The following is a 20,191-nucleotide window of genomic DNA, read 5'->3' as shown; positions in this document are numbered from 1 at the left end:
GAAGTCACTTCACTTTTCTATGACTCAGTTTATTTACCTGTTAACTGGGATAACCTCTCCTCTCTACTCCCAGAGTAGTATATCTGGAGGTGAGATGAGGAAAGGGAATTGCAAGGGCTGTACAAAGCCAGGGTTCTCTAAATGTCAATGTGTTGTACTCTGTCCACCCCAAGTACAGTAGAGTTGTTCCCCAAAATAACATTCTTATGTAATAATTTTCAGTGTACCCTAGACTTTGATGAGTTCAGAAATTCTGATTTGTGGCTCATCTAGGAGAAAAGAATGTGGAATATTACTAAATCACAATGTAATAATAAAAAACACATCTTTGATATCTATTATGTTGGCACACTAGCACTGACCATCTTCTAAGAGATTAATGGTTATGGCCGAGTGATAATATTGAATTTGTTCAATGATTCAGCAAACTATCTGCATGGTAATAAGCCTTCTCCCTTTTGATGTGGTTTTATTTCCTTTACATATGATAGTTTGCACTGAGAATGCTTTCATTTACAAAACCAGAATTGAAAGTTAGGTGCCAAATATCATCACTCTTATTAAATATTTCAGGAAGTTCTTGAAAACATAGTTAAAAAGAAAATTAAACTGCACAAAAATAACAGACAGAATTACTTCTCTTTGTGGCTAATTTAATTGTGAATTACTAAGAAACCCCAAGTAACTAGCAAAAATTACTAGAATTAATAGGCTTCAAATTATGGTGGAAAAATAAAATAAACATATATAAAATTCTTCACTCTACTAGCAATAACCAGCTATAAATTTTATAAGAATCTCATTCAAAATACATGTAAAAATTATTTTTAAAAGAAACTACAAAAAAGTTTAACAAAAAAGATACAAGACCCAAATAAAATTATAATATTTTATCGAGTACAGAAAACAAGTCCTGAACAAAAGGAAAAAATGCCAAATTTCTAAATGAGAAGACTAGCATAAGAATGCACCTGCTCCAACAATTAATAGTTGATTTTTGTTATTTGCAGATTCAATACTTACAAATTTGCCTATTTGCAAAAATTTATTTGTAACCCTAAAATTAACACTCCTGGTGCTTTTTCAGTATTTGCAGACATAAGCAGAGTGGCAAAAAAATTTTGAGTTGCCTGATGCATGTGTTCCCAGCTGAGGTCAAACCAGATAGTGCTCTGTGTTACTGTTTCAGCCCTCATTCTATAAGCAAGTGTCCTTTTCGTGTCTATTTTGTGTCTTGTTTTTTTTTATATTTGTGCTTTTTGTTGGTGATTTTACTTTGGCAAATGGCCCCAAAGCACGGTACTGAATTGCTGTCTAGTGTTCCCAAGCACAGCAAGGCTACGATGTGCCTTGATGAAAAAATACACACGTTAAATAAGCTTCATTCAGGTATGATTTATATTGCTGTTGACCATGAGTTTAATGCTAATGAATCAACAATATATATTTAAAAAGCATCTTTATACAGAAACACATAAAACAAGGTTGTGCATTGATTGGTTGACAAAAATATTGTGGCCAGAGGCTTGCAGGAACCTAACCCTGTATTTTCTCTAGGAACAATGGGTTCAGTATTTCCTAATTCACTGTTCATGGTAGCCTTATAGAGCATAATCTACTGTATTTAAATTTAATGCATTTCCAGATAGAATCACAAGGTTTTCTAAATAGGATAAAATAATTTTGAAGGTATGTTGGAAGAATAGTTGTACAAGAATAGTAAAATTATGAGACTGAAGAATAGTGAGAAGAGACATTAATATCTGAAGAAGAGATGTTAATACAACAGATATTAACACTTACTATAAAACTACTATGACCAAATAATATAGTATAAAATGGGAATGAACATGTAGGTCTAAGGATGAGAATACAAAATATAATAATTGATCTAAGCATATATGGGAACCTAATATATGATAAAGGTGATATTTCAATTCATGGAAAAATAATGCATAATTGGCTATCCATCTGAAAGGAAAATTGGCCCTTATTTTGCCCCATATACTAAAATAAATTCCAAATTGATTGAAATTTAAATGTAAAAAGAACTTAAAATAAATATCAGAAAAAAGCAGAACATCTCCTAAGGAAGAGAAAAAAACAAAAAATCATGAAGGAATAGACAGATATATATGATAGCATGTAATTTTAAACATTTTGTTATGGTAAGTGATAGTATAAACAAAATTAAAAATAAGCCCTAGACTTAGAAAAATATTTTTGGTAATAAGATAAATGATGCTATAAAAAGGGTCCCTGAAAAATTGATAAGAAAAACTTGATGTGAGGTCAGAAGTGTTGGCTGCTGTGGAGAATTCAAAACAGGGACCTCCCTGGACATCAAGATGGAAGAGGAAATAGTTTCTCATGCTGGAGAAATGCTCTCCAGTGTGGTGGTCGTATCTTGTAAGGATTCAGTCCCACATCGAGTAGTGTCTTTGACAATGGAAGGAATTGCAATCCCCCAGCTCAGTGCCAAAAGTGTGGGCGGGTTTGAAGCTTTTTATAATTCCATTAAACCTATCCAGATTATCAACAGTGCCATAGAAAGGATGAAGCCAGGGAAATTTCCCTATGGCAAAACAAATTTATTTCGCATTTCTTCTGTATGTGAGGGGTAACAAAGTTCTGTATGAGACTTATTATCAGACATTCAGTATACACTACGCTGTGACATGAGGCAGTCTCTGTTGACCAAGGACTTGACAAAGGCCGGTGAATTTACCATCCACTCTGCTCCTCAGGAGGGAAAGTTGACTCCAAGTCCTGTGGACTTCACAGATTACACCTGCAACCTTACAGAATATCAAAGAGAGAGCCTTGCTCCCCAGATTTCTCATTCGAGAACACCCCAACTCAATGAATTGTGTCATCGTGCAGCTGCTTACAGGAGAGCTGGTGGTGAAAAGGCATGGGGCTGCAACTGGTGCACATGGAGACCTGTGGGTGTGCAAAAAGCTATGCCCATGATGCCACAGAGTTTCCTTATATTCAGATGCCCATGGGGACATTTGTAGGGGCCTCTCTGTCCCTATATACATGGTCTTCTCCAGGCTGTTTACCTGCCGCATGCTGAAGACCAACTTCAAAGTGGAATTTGAGGCCACCATCGACATGCGTCTACATGCTAGCCACCTGGTCACAGAGAACTTCCCATTGCAGCTCTGCAGGACTAAGCCCAGGAGGAGGGAAGCACAGAAAACAGGGGTGGCCTTGTGGATATCCTGCTGGTTATCATTCATGGGGAACTAAAGCCAGCAGTATATACTTGTTTTCGTGATTATTCTGTATCAGAAATGAAATGGACTCCTTAAATTACAATTATTTTTCCTCCTCATTTCCTCGAGGCTTCTACTTCCAAAAGCCACCTTTAATCATATCCTTTCTTTGAAATTCAACAGAATTTCTTAATGCTATTTGCAAGATCATTTCACAGAAAACGTTTCCTTTGACCTACCTGTTCTTGTACCAAAAAAGGCACAGAAAACCTGTTGTGACAGCCACTGGAGCTGTGCTGGAAAGTAAGATCATGGGGGCAAAAGGAAACTTCTCTCTGACTCGCTAATAATGAAAGTAGCTGAGCACTCCCCACAGCAAAGGGTCTGTGGCCAGGTGGCATTGCTTATGAAGTTTGTAGATATCCTCCAAGGAAGAATGCAAAGTGGCATCCACTGGAAATGTGTAGCTTTTTTTTTTCCGCACTCTATTTCTGTAGTTCTTTTTATAACATTTTTCAATATAACTTCAACATTTTTAGGGAACTGAGAAAAAAGCGTCCCTTACTCTTATAGGAGTAAGGGGATTTGGCTGGTGCTGGAGTGTTTCTGAACTCTCAAGAACTGTCATAAGAACTCATGCTGCCATATTGCGGGAATATGTTTAAATGCAAAGTTATGTAAGGGGAAAAAATGAATGTTTGCTCCTTTTGTTATAGGGAGGGTTCTGAATGGCAGGAGCCCCGTGCCTAGGGTGGGTTGGTGAATGCTCCTCTCACCAGGGTGGTGCCAGGAAAATGTCCTTGACTTGATGAACTTGGCCTGCCCCTCACCCACCTGAGGGACCTGTTTTATCCAGGGTTTTTTGACCTGAAGCCAATGTTTCCTCAGTCTCCTTTTGTGGTTCAAAGTCAATGATGAGTCTGTTGCAAAACATTTCTTCCTTCATACCCTATCGTTGTTTTCTTGGTCCACAATTAACAGGTTCTCAAAAATAAGCTATGTGACCAGGTAAAGTGGCTCATGCCCATAATCCCAGCACTTTGGGAGGCAGAAATGGGAGGATCGCTTGACCCCAGGAGTTCGAGACCAGCCTGGGCAACATAGAGAGATTCCGTCTCTACAGAAAAAATTAAAAATTATCTGGGCACGGTGGTGCATGCCTGTGGTTCCCGCTATTCAGGTGGCTGAGATGGGAGGATCTCTTGAGCCCGGTAGGTCGAGGCTACAGTGAGCCGTGATTGCACTGCTGCACTCACTCCAGCCTGGGTGAAAATGTTTCAAAATAATAAATAAATAAACAAATAAATAAATAAATAAATAAGCCATGCTACTTTGCACACTAATTGCCCTTCTTTCATAGTTGCCCTTCTGTGCAGGCCTGGGCAAGGCAGGCTCAGGCTGAAGGCCTCCCAGGCTGTACTTCCATTGTCCTGTAACAGTGTTTGGTGATCTGTAATGCTCCCTACATTACATTCCTTCAATGCTCAGGGTAAACAAACCTGATTTAGGCACTGCTTTATCTTAGGACTTCAACAATTAAACTGATAAAACTTATTATCTGAGTCATTTGTAAGTTGCTTCTTAGAAAATACATTTCTGGTTTATAAATCTTTTATGCTCATATGACATTAATAACTATCTGTATTCGATGATGTGTTCAAATTGAGTAGCAGAAAATAAAGAGGCCATACTTTCTAAGAAAAAAAAAATTCAAGAAGCAGAAGAAAATTGGGAAGAAGAGGTGGGTGAAGAGGAAAATACACAAAATATGTAAATAGGCAATCACAGAAGAAGAGTTCCAAACGGCTCTTAGACACCCAAAAAGATGCTCAACCTCTCTATTGGTTAGAAAAAAGGCCAATAGGCCAGGCTTATGCCTGTGATCCCAGAACTTTGGGAGGCTGAAGGTTCTGCCTCTCAAAGTTAAGGAGGATCACTTGAGGCCAGGAATTTGATACCAGCATGGGCAACATAGGGAGACCCCATCTCTACAAATAATTTTAAAATTAGCTGGGTGTGGTGGTGTGCACCTGTGGCCTCAGCTACTTGGGAGGCTGAGGTAGGAGGATCGCTGGAGTCCAGGGGGTCAATGCTGCAGTGAGCCATGATAGTGCCACTGCACTCCAGCCTGGGTGACAGAGCAAGACCCTGTCTCAAAGAGAAAAAAAGAAAAAAGAAAAATGTAACAATGACATATCATCATTTTACTTATTGAAAAGACAAAGATTAAAATGAATGGCAACATCCTTTGCTGGTGAGGAGGGAAGAACATAGATGCTCTTGAAATCTGGTAGAAGTACAAATGGCTACAGAATTTTCAGAAAATACACTGAAAAATATTTATTCAATAAGTTTATTGAATGTTGTTCTAGGCACTTGGGCTACATCAATGAAGAAAAAGAGACAAGGATTTCTGCTCTCTGTGAGCTTGCATCCTAGTGAGGACCAGACAAATGGAAATGGTATATAAAGGAATTATATCATATGTTAAAATATTTAAGTATTAAAGTTTAAAAAAAGGAGAGGCAGGTAAGAAAAATAAAGACTTGGAGAGATGGCAGCAAATTTAAATATGGTGGTTATAGTGGGCCTCAGTGAGAGGTGACATTTGATCAAAGTTTTGAAGGAAGTGAGGGAGTAAGTCATGCAGACATCTGAGAAAAGGACACTGCAAACTGAGGAGACAGCCAGCACCAAGTGGGGGCATGCTTGGTATTAGGTTAGTGCAAAAGTAATTGCGGTTTTTGCCATTAATTTTAATGGATTCAAAGAACAGCAAGGGGGCTAGCATGATTGAGTGGGATGAGGAAGGAGAGTAATAAGAGAAGAAATAAGGCAGGGCGTGGTGGCTCACGCCTGTAATCCCAAAACTTCAGGAGGCCAAGGTGGGCAAATCACATGGGGCCAGGAGTTGGATACCAGCATGGCCAACATGGTAAAACCCTGTCTCTACTAAAAATACAAAAATTAGCCAGGCATGGTGGCATGTACCAGTAATCCCAGCTACTTGGGAGGCTGAGGCAGGAGAATCACTTGAACCCGGGAGGCAGAGGTTGCAGTGAGCCAAGAGAGAACCGCTGCACTCCAGCCTGGATGACAGAGTGAGACTCCATCTCAAAAAAAAAAAAAAAAAAAAAAGAAAAAGAAAAAAGAAGAGGTGAGGAAGTGGGGGCAGATGGAAGGCCAATGTAAGGACCTGGGCTTTTACTCTGGGGAAACATTGGAGGATTGTTAGTAGAGAATTTAGCTGAGGTTTCAAAACTCTCAGTCTGGTTGCTATGTTGAGAATAGACTAAAGAGAGCCAAGAGTTAGAAGCAAGGTTATATAAACATTTTCCTAAATTTTTTCCAATATTTATATTACAAATTTTAACTTAAAATTTCAATCTGTTCGGAATTTATTTTAGCAAGGGTCTAGCTTTACTTTTTTTTCCTGGTGTAGGGGATTATGTGATCTTTTAGCCAATTACGTGATCTTTTTCCCACTTAATTAAAATGCCAGCTTTCTCACATATTAGCTTTCCTTGTATACTTGGGCTAATAGAACTTATATTCTCATCCTTAGATCTATGTGTCTATTCTTGCATTTGCACTAAATTATATTGTCATGGTGGTTCTATAGTAAGTAGAAGAATAAGATTGCCATCAACCGAGATGGGGAGGCTACAGGTGGAGAAGGTTTGTGGGGGAAATCAGGAGTCTAGTTTGGGACACATTAAAATTGAGACGTCTCTGAGATGTCCACAGGGAGATATTGACCAAGCAGTTGACTATTCATAGCTGGAACTTAGAAAAAAGGGTCTGTACTGGAGATACAAATTTGGGGGTTGTTGGCATGTTAATGGTTTTTAAAGCCATAAGGTTATATGAGATCATCAAAGAGAGAGTGTAGAAGGGAAAGAGAAGGGGATCAAGGACTGAGCCCTGTGACACTCCATTTGCAAAACTGCAGAAAAGAAGAAAAACCAGAAAGGGAGACTGAGAAAGAGGAAAGAATGGAGAGGGAAGAAAACCAAGAAAGTGAGGAATCCTGGAAGACAGGTGAAGAAAGTGTTCAAGGACACGGCATGGTGTTCTACTGTCAAATGCTGCTGCTAGGTCAAATAACAATTGACCTTTTACCCTTGAAAAGTCAATGAATCCAGGAGCTGGATTAATTTGAAAAAAATTAACAAAATAGATAGACCACTGGCTAGACTAATAAAGAAGAAAAGAAAGAAGAATCAAAAGATACAACGAAAGATGAGAAAGGGAATACACTACTGACCCTACAGAAATACAATCTACCATCAGAGAATACTATAAACACCTCTAGGCAAATAAACTAGAAAATCTAGGAAAAAATGGAAAAATTCCTAGACACACACACCCTTCCCAAGACTAAACCAGGAAGAAGTCGAAACCCTAAATAGGCCAATAACAAGTTCTGAAATTGAGGCAGTAAGTAATGGCCTACCAACCAAAAAAAGTCCAGGACCAGACAGATTCACAGCTGAATTCTACCAGAGGTACAAAGAGGAGCTGGTACCATTCCTTCTGAAACTATTCCAAACTATTGAAAAGCAGGTACTCCTTCTTACTTATTTTATGAGGCCAGCATCACCCTGATACCAAAACCTGGCAGAGACATACAAAAAAAGAAAACTTCAGGCCAATATCCCTGATGAACATCGATGCAAAAATCCTCAATAAAATACTGGCAAACTGAATCCAGCAGCACATCGAAAATCTTATCCACCACAATCAAGTTGGTTTCATCCCTGGGATGCAAGGCTGGTTCAACATACACAAAGCAATAAACATAATTCATCACATAAACAGAGCCACTGACAAAAACCACATGATCATCTCAACAGATGCAGAAAAGGCCTTCAATAAAATTCAACATCCCTTCATGTTAAAAAAAAACTCTCAATAAACTAGGTATTGATGGAACGTATCTCAAAATAATAAGAGCTATTTATGAGAAACCCACAGACAATATCATACTGAATGGGCAAAAGCTGGAAGCATTCCCTTTGAAAACTGGCACAAGACAAGGATGCCCTCTCTTATCACTCCTATTCAACATAGTATTAGAAGTTCTGGCCAGCTCTATCAGGCAAGAGAAAGAAATAAAGGACATTCAAATAGGAAGAGAGGAAGTCAAATTGTCTCTGTCTGCAGATGACATGATTCTTTATTTAGAAAGCCCCATTGCCTCAGCCCAAAAACTCCTTAAGCTGATAAGCAACCTCAGCAAAGTCTCATGATGCAAAATCAATGTGCAAAAATCACAAGTATTCCTATACAACAACAATAGACAAGCAGAGAGCCAAATCATGAATGAACTTCCATTCACAATTACTACAAAGAGAATAAAATACCTAGGAATACAGCTAACAAGGGATGTGAAGGACCTCTTCAAGGAGAACTACAAACCACTGCTCAAGGAAATAAGGAGGACACAAATGGTAAAATATTCTATCCTCATGAATAGAAGAACCAATATCGTGAAAATAGCCATACTGTCCAAAGTATAGATTCAAAGCTATTTCCATCAAACTACCATTGACATTCTTCACATAATTAGAAAAAACTATTTTAAATTTCATATGGAACCAAAAAAGAACCTGTATACCCATTTGTTTGAGGGAATGAATTCACAGAGAGAAAAACTGATGAACTGGTGCAACAGGGGAGAATTATTGGAGCAATGTCATTCAGCAAAGAGGGGGTGGAATACATGTAGAAGGATTCACTTTAGAATAGCGTATTTATTAGTCATTAAAATATGCAAAAGATTTGGCCCTTGGAGTACAGGACAATAAGCCAGAAACAACTTAAGTGCCCCTTCGTAGAAAAGTGGTGGAATATGTATGATTACGAACATTCTGCAGAACATAATGAATCTACTTAAAAGAACAAGTTTTAGCTGCTGTCTACTATACTGGAAGGAATTCACCATCATGCATCAGAGAAAAAAGCAAGTAGCAGAATAATGTGTCTGGAATGATTTCCTTGTTTTTTAAAAAACAGATTTAAAATACATATTGATGTTTGTAAATATCTGAGTACAGAAAATGATGTGTGTATGATATGGTTGTCTCCCCACCCAAATCCCATCCTGAATTGTAGCTCCCATAATCCCCATGTGTTGTGGGAGGGACCTGGTGGGAGGTAATTGAATCATGGGGGCAGGTTTTTCCCATGCTCTTCTCATAATAGTGAGTAAGTCTCATAAGATGTGATGGTTTTATAAAGGGCAGTTTCCCTGCACACACTCTCTTGCCTGCTGCCATGTAAGACGTGCTTTTGTTCTTCTGTTGCTTTCTGCCATGATTATGAGGCCTCCCCAGCCATGTGGAACTGTGAGTCCATTAAACTTCTTTTTCTTTATAAATTACCCCATCTCGGGTATTTCTTCACAGCAGTATGAAAATTGACTAACACAGTGTATGACCGACCACGCTGGCACTCTGATCTCAGACTTTCAGCCTCTAGAACTGTGAGAAAATAAATGCCAGTTGCTTACACCACCCAGTCTGTTTGTTATAGCATCCTGAGCAAATGAAGACAGAGCAGAATAATACCAAGATATGAAAATGATCTCAGATGGGGTAGGAATCGAGTTTGTCATTCAGAAGGTTTGTTACAAAGAAACTGTGGGTCACCCTATTCTTCTACCCCAAAATGCACACCCCTGGTATAATTAAGCATATCACAGAATAATCGTGTCTTTCCTTATGTTCTCATTGTGTCTTGTAGAAAGCATAATGTTATGTGTAAAATGATTGTATGTTTATCTGTTCTTTAGATGTGAATTATCTGGAATCAGGAGTTCTCTGCTTTTTTGTTTTATATCTGCCATAACTTGAGATGATGTTTAAAAATAGTTTTTAAATAAAGGAATGAAACCAAATGGAATTATATAACAGAATATACCTGACCTTAAACTAGTCTGATATATTATATGTTCTTTCAGATTTGACGTGATAAACACATACCTGCATTTATAACTCCTAATGTCTGACCTGGACAAGATGACCTGGGGGATTTTCTGCTGTCACCCCTGAATTCTTTGCATTCTCATGTCTAGATTGTCAAGGAGGAGGGAAAATTGAATTTTTATTTCTATTATTGGCTACTTGACTCTCTGTCAACAAAATTGTCTGGAAAAGAACACAGAGAGAAAAGTTGGCCTGCTTTATTGCTATTGGGGTGGGTGAGTAAAACCTTCAATATCTAATGTACGTTTTCTAAAAAGGCTTTCCTCAGTGTCATACCTGATAATTAAAAGTTGCTACAACTTTCTTACAAAACTCAGTAATAGTGTCTCCATTCAGTACAAGAGCTCTAAAGGAACAGCGGATGTAAGGCCAACTGGAACAATGGAAACAGCAGCCACAGGTGCCTCCAAGCCTACACCTGTACCTGAAAGAATGTCTTGGAGTCAACAAACTGAGGACAGCAACCCATGTTACCAGGTGAGTCCAAAACGAAAAGGAACTGCTACTAAAGCACAAATAATCTGGACCATTTTGCAGTGAGGCTCAGTGAAGCATTCCCTAGTTTGGGGATTCTTTTTAAGATGTTCATATGACCAAGGAAAAATCTAAAACCTCCTTTTATTGAATAACTTTTTATCTCAAATCACAAAGTGCTATACATTTATTATAGAAAGTTTCAAAAAGTCAAAAGAGAACAAAGAACAAAATTAAAATGGCAAATAATCCATTATTACCCCACTGTCAATATTTTGATATACTTCCTTTCCTATAAACATTTAAAATTAGCTTAGACTACACTGTAAAATTTATTCATTATATAGTTCTCTATAGTTAGATTAAGAGCATTTTCCATTGTCATTGTAATTCTTCAAAAAACATCTTAATGGTTATATAATTTTTATTTAAATAAGCATAATATGATTTAACTCCACCGTTGTTGATATTTGGATTATTTCTAATTTTTGCTATAATTTAAAACTTCACTATTAAAATTCTTATACATTGTTCTTTGTAAACAGATCTCCAATTATTTCCTTAGGATACATTTCTAAAGTGAATCACAAGAATGAAAAGTACAAACATTTTTAAGGCTCTTCATGCTTATTGCAAAATTGCCTTTTAGAAACGAATACCAAATTAGGCTTCTAGTGAATGTAGCACCTTTCTCACAAGATCCTTGCTAATATTGACTATTGCCTTGTTTTAATTTTTGATAATTTTATCACTGGAATATATTTAATTTGCTTTAATTTGCATTTCTCTGACTCAGAGTGAAATGAAGCTTTTCCCCACATAATGTACAAGGCAATTGTATTTTTTCCTCTATCAGCACCTGCTGCCGTTTTTACTGATGAATCAGTTTGATTTACCAATGTATTTAAACTTTTTATATTTTGACTAGGGAAATCTTTCTTCCTAGTTATTTCCTTTTAGTCTTATTGATAATATGACTTCCTACATATAAACTTTCAATTCTTATAAAAGCGTTAGTCTTTTTTTTTTCGAGATGGAGTCTTGCTCTGTCACCCAGGCTGGAGCACAGGGGCACTATCTTGGCTCACTGCAACCTCCGCTTCCCGGGTTCAAGCGATTATTCTGCCTCAGCCTCTCAAGTAGCTGGGATTCCAGGCGCCCGCATCACGCCCAGCTAATTTTTGTATTTTTAGTAGAGACGGGGTTTCACTGTGTTGGCCAGGCTGGTCTTGAACTCCTGACCTTATGTGATCTGCCCGCCTCAGTCTCCCAAAGTGCTGGGATTACAGGTGTGAGCCACCATGCTCAGCCTAAAAACATTATCAGTCTCTTTCTTTTTCTTTGTAATTTCTTTTACAGTTTTATGCTGGGAAAAATTTATTCTTGAGAAATCAAATGACTCTAGCTGTATTTTATTTTAACATGATTTGATTATCTTGACACATAGCTTTTAAATCTATCTGGTTTTTATTCTGATGCATAATCAGAGGTAAGCTAAGAGAGTCCCCTATTCCTTTTTTTGAATAAGTCCTTTCCTTTTTAATTTTTGTGATGGTTCCTGTAGTATATACCAAAAAATTTATCATTTTAGAATGTGTTTTAATGCTATCTATTCAGCTCAGTTGCTTTTCATTTTATTTTTACATAAGAACAGCATTATTTGAATTATTCTAGCTTTCTGATAGCCATTAACATAAAGCTAGTTTTCCCTTTTTATTTCATTTTGTTAACCAATTTACTAAGATACAATTGACATGCAAAAGCTGTACATGCTTGGGTGCAGTGGCTCACACCTGTAATCCCAGCACTTCAGGAGGCTGAGGCAGGCAGATCACTTGAGCTCAGGAGTTCGAGACCAGTTTGGCCAATGTGGTGAAACCCCATCTCTACTAAAAATACAAAAAGTTAGCCAGGCATGGTGGCACACTCTTGTAATCCCAGCTACTCGGGAGGCTGAGGCAGGAGAATTGCTTGAACCTGGGAGGCAGAGGCTGTAGTAAGCCTAGATCACACCGCTACACTCCAGCCTGGGTGACAGAGCGAGTCCCTGTCTTAATAAATAAATATATAAATACCATTTAATCAGTTTTTTTTTAAGAAAAAGAAAGCTGTACATATTTAATGTATACCATTTGATGAGTTTGGGGATAAAGATGCACCTGTGAAACCATAAATATACCCATCACCTCCCAAAGTTTCCTCCCTTTATAATTATTATAGTTAATTTGTACGTGTGGTAAGAACACTACAAGATCTAATCTCTGAGCAAATTTTAAGTATACAATACACAGTGCTGTTTAGGACACCTCCAGAACTTGCTTATCTTGCATAACTGAAACTTTATACCCATTAACCATTTTCCCCCTTTTTATTTTTATATTTTTACATATTAGCTATTATAACACAATTATTCTTTTTTAAAAATTTTAAATTCTGGAATATATGTGTTGAACGTGCAGATATACATGTGCCATGGTGGTTTGCTGCACCTATCAACCCATCATCTAGGTTTTAGGCCCCGCATGCATTAACTATTTGTCCTAATGCTCTCCCTCCCCTTGCCCCCGACCCCCGACAGGCCCCGGTATGTGATGTTCCCCTCCCTGTGTCCATGTGTTCTCATTGTTCAGCTACCACTTATAAGTGAGAACATGCAGTGTTTGGTTTTCTGTTCCTGTGTTAGTTTGCTGTGGATGATGGTTTCCAGCTTCATCCATGTCCCTGCAAAGGACATGAACTCATTCTTTTTTATGACTGCATAGTATTCCATGGTGTATTTGTGCCACATTTTCTTTATCCAGTCTATCACTGATGGGCATTTGGGTTGGTTCCAAGTCTTTGCTATTGTGAATAGTGCTGCATTAAACCTATGTGTGCAGGTGTCTTTATAGTAGAATGATTTATAATCCTTTGGGTTTATACCCAGTAATGGGATTGCTGGGTCAAATGATATTTCTGGTTCTTGATCCTTGAGGAATTGCCACATTGACTTTCACAATGGTTGAACTAATTTACACTCCCACCAAGTGTGAAAGCATTCCTATTTCTCCACAACCTCACCAGCATCTGTTGTTTCCAGACATTTTAATGATCATCTTTCTAACTGGCTTGAAATGGTATCTCATTGTGGTTTTAATTTGCATTTATCTAACGACCAGTGATGATGAGCTATTTTTCATGTTTGTTGGCCACATAAATGTCTTCTTTTGAGAAGTGTCTGTTCATATCCCTCGCCCACTTTTTGATGGGGTTGTATAACACAATTATTCTTCTCAACGAATCTTGAAATCATTTCTAAGGTGCCAAAATTAATCCTATTAGTATTTTGGTTAGCTTTGCATTAAACCTATATGTTGATGTGGAAACATCTTTTATCTTTGTGATATTTAGGTTTGTCTATTTTTTCAAGTGTTTCTCTGTCTCTCAGTAAAAGGTTATATATAGCTGATTTCCTGTCATATTGTGATAATATTGTGAGTAGGGGCTTTTCCCACTGTATTATTTCTTAATTATTGATGATGATATTTTGGAAAGCTATGGCTTTTTGAATAGTTACCCTGCAAAGAGAAACTTTTCTGAATGAATTGTTTTAGAAACTCAAATATTGGTTTATTTTGAACATCTTGCTTCTAGGTAGATGATCACACAATCTGAAAAAATATATATATTTAAATATATTTAAAGATCAACATATAAAATATAAATATATACATACATATACATATATACATATGTATTTAAATACACTTAAATACAAAAATACGTATATATTTAAATATATGTGTATATATATTTAAATATATATACACATATATACACACACACACACACACATATATATGTCTTTTCCCCTCCAATATTTAAACTTCTCGTTTCTATTTCAGTTCTTTATTCCTGAAAGACTCCACATCTTTCAGAGCAATGATAGATAATTCAAGAGATAATGGGGCAACTATTTTTAATGAGAGTAGATTTAGTGGGGGCATTTCTCTAGTGCTTTTCCTTTAGATATTACAGTTTTAGTTGTTGGCTCGAGATGGTTTTTAACGTGGAGGAAGTGTTTTTCTTGTCCTTGTTTTTAAAACTTTTTTGGGGGAGGTGTTTTGATTTACTTATTTAAAATCTGTTTTCAGCACCAACTGAAATTTTCAAACATTTTTTTCTTATTGGAAGTATTTCATTAATAGAGTACCTAATAGTAAACATTTCTGGCATTGCTGCAACTAAAATCTACACTTGTTTGTAGATTATTCTTTAAATGTCCTTTAAATTTTGTTTTCTATTTAGAATTGCAATATTTATGAATCAGAATATCTCCCCACTCCATCTTATCTGCATCAGTTTTGAGCATTTGAGTTTTTATGGCTACATTAAACAACTGAGTCATATTTCATCTTTTCTTGTGTTTGAAATAATTTATCTAACATAGAAACTATTTATTTCTTTAACAATTGCTAATATTCAAGAGTAAAGCCCTGGGCACTGGCGGCTTTATAATAGTTTCATAAATTTTTTATTTGTTCAAACTTAATAGTCTCTTCATGCTTTCTTCAGTCAACTTTGATAATTTAATTTTCTTGAAGGAATTATCTACTTTATCAAGATTTTCAAAATAATTAGTTAAGAAAAATATTTTAAGTGTATCATTTTATTTTTCAAATCTTCAAATTTCTATTTTAATTCAACTCAAGTATGCTCAACTTTTACTCCCAGAAATCAAGTCATTTTTTTTCCTAAAGATCATTTTTGTTTCTAAATATCTGCTAAGAAAATCTATAATATCCTCAAAATTCACAACTACTGGTCAGCCTTTGGTCTATTTAATATGCCCAATTGCATAATTTTTCTGGAAGAGTAGAGTAGACCAGATAATTTGGATGTTTGTAAGGATAAAAGTCTATTGTAAGTTGTCTATCCAGGTAAGAACTATAAATTAATTGCAACAGTAGTGTGCTGCTGTACGCAATTATAGTATAAATTATATTGCTCCTTTGTGGCATGTATTAGAAGACTCAATAGTGATGTCCTTAAGAAGACACAAAGCCTATTCTCATTTACATATGGCTGAGCAACATGAATTTTCTTTAATCTGTTGTCCCAAAAGAATGGGCAATTCTAACCACAACAATATGTGCCACCTCTGATATGCAACCAATGAACTGTGTTGTTTACCACGTTAGCGGACAAAGTTCAGCTTTGAGGGGACCATTTCTAAGATAGGTTGCATTCAACCCTGACATCTTTAAACTACTACAGTGTCTATAGATATGAAGTGTCTGCCCAAGACTTCTGATTATAACTTACAGATAAGGCTTCCTTCTGCCCAGAGGGCCTTCACTTGCCAACTCAGTATCATAAGATCTTAGGTTATTTTAAAAAATCGGAGAAACGGCCAGGCGTGGTGGCTCATGCCTGTAACCCCAACACTTTAGGAGGCCGAGGTGGGCAGATCACAAAGTCAGGAGTTCGAGACCAGCCTGGCCAACGTGGTGAAACCCCGTCTCTACTAAAAACACAAAAATTAGCTGGGCGTAGTGGTGCGTGCCTGTAATCCCAGCTACTCGAGGGGCTGAGGCAGGAGAATCGCTTGAACCCAGAAGGAGGAGGTTGCAGTGAGCCAAGACTGTGCCATTGCACTCCAGCCTAGGCGACAGAGCAAGACTCCATCTCAAAAATAAAAAAATAAAAAATAGGAGAATCGATGCATGCATATGTCAGTAAAATGTTCAGAAATTTTAAAAAGGGAAGAGATAAGAAAGAAATATTCTCACTTATAAGTGGGAGCTTGGGAGCTAAATGATGAGAACACATGGTCGCATAGAGGGGAACAACACACACTGGGGCCTACTGGAGGGCAGAGGGTGGGAGGAGGGAGAGGATCAGGAAAATAACTAGTGGATACTAAGCTTAATAGCTGGGTGATGAAATAATCTGTACAGCAACCCCCATGACACACATTTACCTATGTAACAAACCTGTGCATCCTGCACATGTACCCCTGAACTCAAAATGCAAGTTTTTTTAAAAAAGAAAAATAAGATGGGGGAGTGAACTTTAAAAATCCCAGTGAGGTTTTTTCATCAAAGAGATTAGAAATGCTATCTTTTTTTAAGTGTACATTCTGCAAATACTTTAGCATGTCTTCAATCAGCTGTTTATTTGCCCTCACATGTGTAACTCCACTTGTAAGCTTTCCTGCAATCATAATCAGTACAGTCTGAGCTTAAGAAAGGTTTTCAGAATATGGTCATCTATAATAGTCAGAGAAAAACTGGAGTTTCCGTATTGCAGTTAAGTGTGAGTGGAGAGTAAGTCTTGTGACCATCCAGTGACAAGTGGCGACCTGTGTGTGATGTTTTATTGGGCCTGTCTGCATTTTACTCATCAGCTCATATAGACTGGGACACCTGGAGACACCCCTCATGGGACACCTGCCAAGACACAGGCATCATGCTAGAGTGTGTGACAGAGAGCTGGACTGACGTATGAGGACAAATAAGGAGATACTCTATTTCCTGCTTCAAACAAACGAGGAAGGAAAAACATTCACAATTCAGGCTTTTCTTCACTGTAACATCCATTTGTTCTGAGGGAGGAAATTTAAGAGCTGTTTTGTTCCTTTATTTCACTTTTCTTTTACTTCCCTCTCACCTTCATTATTAAAGTTGCTACATCCTATCTTAGGTATATAATATATTTTTATTAAAAAATGCACTTCATAGAAATAAGACATGAATCTGTTTGACGTATAAGAAGTTAAAATATTATAAATAAATCTAAGGTCCTTTTCAACCATAATTCTCAACCCAGGTCCAGTCCCTAATTCCCCAGAGGTAATCTGTTTGAAGTATATCTTTGCAGATCTCTTTCTATGCATTTTCAAGTGTGTGAGTACGCGCATGCACCTGCCCAAAGGGGCAAATGGATAGTGTCTATTAAACTTAAAACCCAAGAACCTTGCACATGTGCACAAGGAGGCATATACAGCTATGTTTACTACAGCATTGCTTTTCATTTTGAAGATTTTGAAATATTGGAAACAGCTTATGCTTTCATTGAGAATGACTAAATAAACCATAGTATCTATTCTATGGATATACCACCATTTGCACTAACCTGAAATGCTTCTCAATTGCAGAAAAATATGTACCACATAATACTGGTGCAAGAAATTCTTTTAAAGATTTTCTTCATATTAATAATATACATTAAATCACTGAATTATTTGAGAATTTTAAGGTTTTTCATTGTTCTCCCTAAGTGTTAGAACACGTAAATAAGTTTATAGCATATGTATATACTTTTCCTACTCTATCTCCACCATATATAGAGACTGAATAGAGGTAAAAAATGGCTTATGAGAGTACAGTCATTTTACAAAGCCATGATATTCTGCAATTATTATTTGAGTTGTAATTATTTTAAAAATAATGTAAAGTTCGCTGATTCAAAGACTATGCTATGCATGTGGAAGCTGTTTAAGTATTTGAATGAAGAGGCAGTGGCACATTTCACTCAAAGGGGCTGCAAAGGGCACACACCAACCAGAGAATGTGACTTTAAGTCTGTATATAGTTCAGTTTCTTCTTCCTGCTACTGCCCTTTTGCTTTTTCAGGCTGTTCCTGTGGAACAATGTTCCTAAAATGGCCAGCCCCTCTTCAGATCATTTGCAGGGATGGGAGAAGGCTGCAGATTGTAGCCACAGCTGTTTATAGATGGAGTGTAATGAAATCCAATCTTTCATTCCGATGTGTGGGAGCCAAGGGCTGGAACATGGTGCCCCAGGAGCCTGGGCCAGACTGGGTCAGGTCAGAACTTGCCCTGGGGTTGCAGTTCAGGGCGCAGAGTGTGATGTAAGAGACAAGGTTTGGTGGGTAATTCCTAAGTGACAGCCAAGTTGACCGTTATTTATTCAAAACACTTGGTGGATTTGAAAAGAAATGATGACTTTAGTGCACACGCAGGTAGCAAGCAAAGGAAAAACAAGAAAGTGAAAGTTAAAGGTGGATGGTAGAAGTAAGAGACTTCCTAAGCCAAGGGAAAGAAAGCGACTCAACTGCTTCCTGTAGATGCCTTTGGGGAAGAAGACATTCAGGGTAGCAACTTAACTTGAGCAAAAGACTATTGTGACGTTATTTCTAAAACCTAAAACTGTTTTAACTTCTTTTGTGAAATTGGATACACAGTTGTACTTTGAGCATGTAAACATCTGCATCATGATACACGAATGTAAACCCAAACAGCAGCCACTTTTTGAAATAGATTGAATTTCTTTGAAAAACATAATTATCATGTTCTTATATGGATTTTTAGGAATGTGGGTTAAATTCAAACCAAAAACTTATTTTTTTTATTTCTTCCTTCTCCAGACCATGGTCAGCACTAGGAATGAACTGCCGAGGACTCATGAATCCATTAATGCTCTCCATAGAGAAAGAAGATAGGAGCCACATGAGTATGTGCAAATACCGACCACAGAGAGAAATCCATAGCATTTCCTTTGCTTTTAGAGAAAAATTTTCTACAAAAATTTTCCCCTTTTTTTTAATTTGGGAGAAAATTTTAAGCCAAGAAATCCTGTGATTCCAATATGAAAGTTAAAGGGAGCTTTGACTCTATTTGAGTAGTTAAGCATAACAAAAATCACCAGGCTAAGTAAGTTTTGACTTTCGATTGCCTGATTTTATTCCTTGGAATTTAGTTAAGCACTTTTAGTGAAGTATTGATTCTTGTGTATATCTTGTGTTATGTATGTGTTTTACCTTCTTCTAAAGAAATCAGTACTTGTTATCCAACAGCATTCTAACTTTCTACTAGGTTTATTAGGCTGAATGGAAACTGTCTATCATCTTCTTATTGTGTCTTAAGGAACTAATCATCTCTTGAACTCTTAGCTCCTGCTGTTATTCCTTTAGAAGACAGAATTCCTGGCTCCCCAGTAAGAAGTTTCCCCTGAGGGAAGACCTTTGTTTTCAGGCACAATACTTAATATCCAGTACATGTCCGATAAACTAGCAATTCTATGTATATATGTATGATGAGATATGCTTCCTAATCTAAATGTACAGAAGAAATAAAACATTTTCTAAATTCTGTTATAACTCATGAAAAGGAGTTCAATAAACACTTTTAAAGTATCAAAATAATTTAAATATTAAAAGTAGTTTTCATGCAATAAGAAAAAGAAATTAGAAAACATTTTTAAAGCAGTAAAGCACTAGAAAGGCTATATTAAAATTGAAAATGTAGAAATAAAAGCAAATTTTAAAATTTAGTTTTTTTAGCTTACCTTCTTAAAATGATTATTTAAAATGAATCATTTTAAACTAAATATTCCCTTTGATATAATCCATGTCTGCTATTTACACCATTTGTATACTGCTAAAGTATTTATCACTACAAAGTGTACCAAAGTGTAAGGCTGATTATTGAATGAAATATAACATGAAGCTCCATCTTTGTTCCTGTCTGCACCATCATTTTTATCAATAATTTGGATGAAACTG

General features: G+C 36.9%; 1 protein-coding gene and 1 pseudogene across 1 annotated transcript in view; both read left to right on the top strand.

Moving 5' to 3' along the window:
* DYTN (dystrotelin) overlaps positions 1–20,191 on the top strand; it is a 68,907-nt gene that overhangs the window by 28,681 nt on the left and 20,035 nt on the right. The window lies entirely within an intron of this gene.
* LOC109025831 (vacuolar protein sorting-associated protein 26C-like) lies at positions 1,344–3,255 on the top strand (annotated as a pseudogene).

Source organism: Gorilla gorilla, chromosome 11 (genome assembly GCF_029281585.2).
Source record: "Gorilla gorilla gorilla isolate KB3781 chromosome 11, NHGRI_mGorGor1-v2.1_pri, whole genome shotgun sequence".
NCBI lineage: Eukaryota > Metazoa > Chordata > Mammalia > Primates > Hominidae > Gorilla > Gorilla gorilla.
Note: the sequence above shows the minus strand (reverse complement) of the source record. Positions and strands in the feature narration are given on the sequence as shown.